This window comes from Schistocerca americana, chromosome 8, assembly GCF_021461395.2.
Source record: "Schistocerca americana isolate TAMUIC-IGC-003095 chromosome 8, iqSchAmer2.1, whole genome shotgun sequence".
Lineage (NCBI taxonomy): Eukaryota > Metazoa > Arthropoda > Insecta > Orthoptera > Acrididae > Schistocerca > Schistocerca americana.
In genome coordinates, this window is record NC_060126.1 from 70,232,617 (window position 1) to 70,238,226 (window position 5,610).

Sequence of the window (5,610 nt, forward strand, 5' to 3'; positions counted from 1 at the left end):
ATGAAGACACTAATCAAGAAGCTTAATGATGTTAGTGTCTCGAAAGAGATAAGAAAAATAGCTGAAATAGAGATTAATATTTTATATAATGTTACTGACTGAATATTTAAATACTAGATACGAAGAAAAAAATATGTATGGAACTTAATAATGATTTTAAAGTTATTTTACCCGATAGATGTTACAAATAAATTGATCCTTGGGAACTTGAAATAATTAAAAAAGGACAAATGTAACTGAAATATGAAGGAATGAAGAAACTTAAAAATGGAAATGATATGGAATTCGTGATGTGAAATTTTTAAAAAGTTTTTCTAATTAATTTTATTTTATTTAAATGGACAACACTAAGCATCAGCAAAAGCAGACTTTAGGCTGCGCCAAGCCACAATTAAGACAGTGTAGTGAGTGTAGAATTAAAAAAGGTATTGAGGAATTTTATAAAGATAAATACTGAACAGGTGGACATTGTTATATATGTAAAGAATGCTGGAAAGAATGTCAGAAAATTAAAGTTACTTGTGAATGTGCTAAAACTGTAAATAAGTCTTCCTTCAAATACATTTACAAACAACAATATTATGGCTCCTCAAGAAGAAAGAATTATGAAAATCTTGGGTAAAGAATAGTTTTATTATATTCACCTTTAAATTTCTTGCATTGTATGTAAGATAAGTGATTTTTATTGTAGTTATTATTATATTATATTAATATATTCTATTACATTAATAAACTATATTATTAGGTGAGAGGGATGGTAGATGAATTTTGTTTGTTCAGGACTATTAGATCAAACTTATGGAAAATAAAAAATTGCGAGTGTTCACGAGTAATTTTTTAATTTTTATAAGATTGGTCTAGTGGTCCAGAACATATAAAATCCATCTAGTCACCATGCCATACATGAAAGCGTGGATTTATCAGCGGAAGTCAATCCTGCGTCTAGTTACAGTGCATTGCCCTGGTAGCGCTGGTAGCAGCGTGGCACTGTGTTCGGATGTGCTGGATGGCAGGGCGCCTGCAGCAGGGTCGCTTCGGCCTCTGGTGGCAGCAGGGGCGGCAACGGATCGCGACGCAGGAGGCCTGCAGCGCAATGCGGTGGTGGTGTAACGGTCAGCATGGTTGCTTCCCAAGCAGTTGGTCCGGGTTAGACTCTCGGCCACCGCAGGAGGATTGTCATTTTTGTGTAGCGCAACAGTGTGTGTTCAACACCATGCGATCCTCGAAATTGACATGTGTCGCGGCACAGGTAGTATCTCCTCGTCTCCTGCCTCGTTCCAGCTAAGTGGATTAATTTCACTTCATCGTGTGTCGACTTGGCCCGACTTTGCTCGACTGCCGCTCGCTGCAGCTCGGCGGTGGGGCCGATATGACACGAGAAGTACGACAATCGGCTGCGAGAAATAAGGTAATCAAGAGTACTTTTCCTTTTCAATACGAAAAGCTAAATTTTCATTTACAAATTTCGGAAATCTCACTGCTTCGTTACGGTGTTATCTATGACATTTGAGAAATTATCTGTGGATTCGTACGGTTCTGTTATTGCCAAAGTCGTTCTTGCACTTCCCTTTCGCTCATTTTGCAGACAGCCTCGTTAAATTTTGGAACATAAGTTCGTTAACGTAATTTAAATTGCTTAGGGAGGCATCATAGCACATCAACACTAACAGGAAAGGGGGAGGGTGGGGGTGAAAGTGGAGGGGTCCAACAGCACGCAGAGTTCCCGCCGATCACCCATCTAATCAATTACCCCTCCCACCTCTGCTGAACTTCATTAATCGAAAGGGAGCCGGCCGTTGGTGACCCCTGAGAGAAACGTTCAGACATGTAGCTCGATGTGCAGATAATTTTGGAATATGCCTGGCAGAGTCTCGCAGGAGACTGAATTTCCTATTAGCAGAGAAGATGGAATGGCCTGTGGAGGGATCGAACCCATGACCTTCGCGTTACTAGCACGACGCTATAGCCCACTGAGCTAACGGGCGATGCAACACTGTCGCATCAGCAGTCCAAAACCGCAAAACCGTGTCCTCTTCCTTCAAAACGGCCCTGACATTCACGTGAGCATGTATCTCTTTTTCTTGACTTTCTCTCACCTTATACTTGGACCCCAGAGCAGCAACACCACTAAGACGAAAAACGGCTGTGAGAAGTTCTGTCATCGCAGCCCAGAAAATTCACGTTCCGATACCGGGAATCGAACCCTGGCCTCCTGGGCGAAAGCCAGGTATCCTAGCCACTAGACCATACTGGACATACCTCAAGGATCCACTACGTGTGTATGCGTCCAGAAATACTTCTCCTCCACGCAACTTTAGGGCCGAATCTGGCGCCAACGCTGAACTCTGTCCGTCATCAATATCTCGCTTACTCACTTCCAAAGCGCCCAGTTCGTACTACACAAACATTGCTTTCAGTGTAAGAGAGTAACTAGCAAAACTGTAATTAGTAATAACTGGAAACAAATATTTTCATGATGAAGGAAAGAAGTCAAGATTGTAATAAACGGCAAAACAGTAGGCATCATAGTGTGGCATTATTTGGTTTCAGCATCAGGTTCGCATGCAATATGCAAATTATGTATGGGTTTCGTGTAGAACCAGCACGTTACATGTTCTGCGCAAAAGCAGTCATGAAATGTATTAAGCGTGCAGAGATATGGATAACAGAAACTGCCAGAGGGGCTGCAGTAGCAGCTCAGGAACAATGAAAATTATGGACGATTTCCTTTGGGGCCTGAGATGATTGCTGTATTGTCCAGGGATCGTTGACCGGATATGCGTCTATCCAATCACAAAAAAAGTGTTTTCCTAGGAGGCCTGTTTTCAAATTCGAGGGAAAAATACTTAACTTGCGAATGGTACATTCAAGTAGTGGGGACATGGCAGGTGCCACTCTGCTCTCCTTTGTTGCTAAATGTATCGAAGAAGGGGATGGTGATTACATCCAAGATGGCGTCCTGTAGACTTGTCAACAGTGAATGACGTCATCCAACATGCTGGCTGTGTCGTCATTCAATATGGCGGAATTTGGCTGGAAGATAGGTCAATTGGGCTACCTCTACTAGCCTAAGCCTCCACCCCTGCCCCACAAAATGGCGGGAATTTCACATTCCATCAGGACAATGCAACACGCCTCTACTAACCTAGGAAAATGGTGGGAAAATAGGTCACTTGGGTTACCTCGACTAATTTGAGTCTCCCAACTGACACTTCCTCGGAAAAAGCGGCAAGAGGACACTGCCTTTGGTCGACATAAGTATTCTGCTTGCACTATTTACTTAAACAATTAGAGGCAGTACCACCTGGAAGTGTAGTCGCCATGGGGTCCAGAGTCCAACTGATGTAGTACACAGTACTGTAACCAGAGGGCAGTGTCGTCCATTCCGTGACATAATCCAAGATGGCAGGGGAAATGGCAGCAAACTGTGGTCGCCATGGTGTCTGGAGTCCAGCTGACCTACTACATGCCACTAGAGGGCGTTGTCATCCATTCCATGACATAAACCAAGATGGCTCCCTGGGGGGGGGGGGGGGGGAATGACTTTGTCTGCACTGGGGAGCTGGAGAGAGGTAGGAGTGTACTTTATTTTGGAACAATTCATTTAGGGATGGATGTTAGATAGTACTTTTATCACACTTATACCTAACACACGCTCTGACATGCTTGTGGTCATGCCACACCGCATACAGACCTGTGCACTACTCGATACAACATTCTGCAGACATGGAAACAACTCCTGAAGTAATGAAATAAGTTCAATACACAGCACACAGACATGCAAACTCCTCCTAAATAATGCAGTATACTAATGTGCAGGCACGATATCAACTCGTGAACTGCCCAAATAACGCATTGCACAGCCTACAGACCTGCTTGCAAAATAAAGCAACAGACACACAAACGAAGTGTGGCACCGTCCGCCACCCCATCCACTAGAACGCACAGGAGGCTACCGCACATGCTCTGAGAAGTCAGGATGCACTGGCAGCCGCCTGAGAAGCCATCAGCTGCCAAGACAATCACAGGTGCCCATGCGGGTCACTCAGGCATGAGGTCCTGGCATCGCTTTTATACACCTGAGAAACTCCTCTTGAAATCACTGATCACCTGGGCACCGTTGCTGACGTGACTGGACGGGAGGGAAGACGGATCTGCAGAGCACAGACACTCTAGGGTGCGTGGGCGTCGACGCCACCAAGAGCCGCCACTGGACGCAAGCCAGCGTGAGCCATCGCTCTGTCGCCGCTGCTGCCGCCTATAGCGAGCAGGTGAAAGTTGGGTCTATTTTCGGGTATACAGTTAGAGTACTTCGAGTTTATACTGACGTCACAGAACTCCAAGGAGCGTTCAGACCGGTTCCGTAATCGAGAGACCTCTGCACTGTATGTGTGTTTACCGTTGCTGACACCATACCTGTGGCTACTGATGTCACAGAATAGCACAGAGTGCATTGTTCCTAGTGATCCTAACAGGACATTCGAGCTGTTTCTAGCCATGCAGAATTACCCAGCGTGGTTGACGCGTCGAGCGAAATACTCGTCCTGCTATCAACGTACGTCTCAGAAACGTTAGACGTTCTCTCCGCTAAAAGCCTGTGCTCGTTTGCAAAATCACTGCTAATCATATAAGCATTCGCCTTGTTTGGAAAGAGAGCGCTCTCTAAGCACAAACGGGAAGAAATCAGAACATTTACGCAAACCGAATTGGAAGTACTTGCTTACAGGAAAGAAAGAAAAACGGCCACAACTTTCGGTATCATACAACCACAGGTGAGCGGATGAGTGAAGGCATCTTCGCCACAGATGGATGGTCTGCTTGAACATGTCTTTGAACACTTATTTTCTCAAAACTTTCCATACATACCGTACCTCCATCTTGTTCGAATCAGTTTTGTAGACGCTCCCATGTACCAGCATGAAGGATGTCTTGTGAGTGACTAGAGCATTATGATTGTATTTTGTACATATCACCATTTTCCACCGACAATTCAACCCTGCAAAGTGGCCTACAAATCGTGCAATATGGAAAGTCTCTTACTCAATTACATTGCTCTCCCACTGAAGACAGGAGCTTGAATATTAGAGTGTGAAACAGACCTCCAACCCAGCAATGTATCACTGTGTACGGTGTCGATGTAGTAAACATACAATTCGTATCCTGCGCCATACAAAATCAGTGCTCTTACATCATTCGTACATATACTACTAAGACAGATATCACCAAATACACTCCTCACAGCATTAGATATTTCCCAGCGAAGTTGGCGGTCATCCACCCCCAACGGGTGACCAGAGCGTCCTCAGCGGGCAGAAATCATTCTGAGAACTGTTCTATAAATTCGAGCTCGTTCCCCCTCGGCACAAACACTTTACTGTTTATGGTCTGGACCTGCTTGCTTGCTTTTCTACACCTATCTACAGATACTGGGATTACAACAACAAATGTATTTTCACATGGTTTGCCATGATATTTACCATTATCACGGTACTTCTCGATATCAAGTGCACAGCAGTATCCTGCCGACCGCTCCCAAAACACAATTCCAAAGAAACAGACAGGAAATTATTACTCTACAAACCAGAAACCTTAGCTAGGCGGGGCATGCTG

At 44.4% G+C, this 5,610-nt stretch overlaps 1 non-coding gene across 1 annotated transcript; it reads right to left on the minus strand.

The window, feature by feature from the left end:
• Window positions 1-2,182: 2,182 nt before the first annotated feature.
• On the minus strand, window positions 2,183-2,254 carry Trnae-uuc. Its single transcript has one exon. It is a non-coding gene; the product is annotated as a tRNA-Glu (tRNA).
• Between the last annotated feature and the right edge of the window lie 3,356 nt (window positions 2,255-5,610).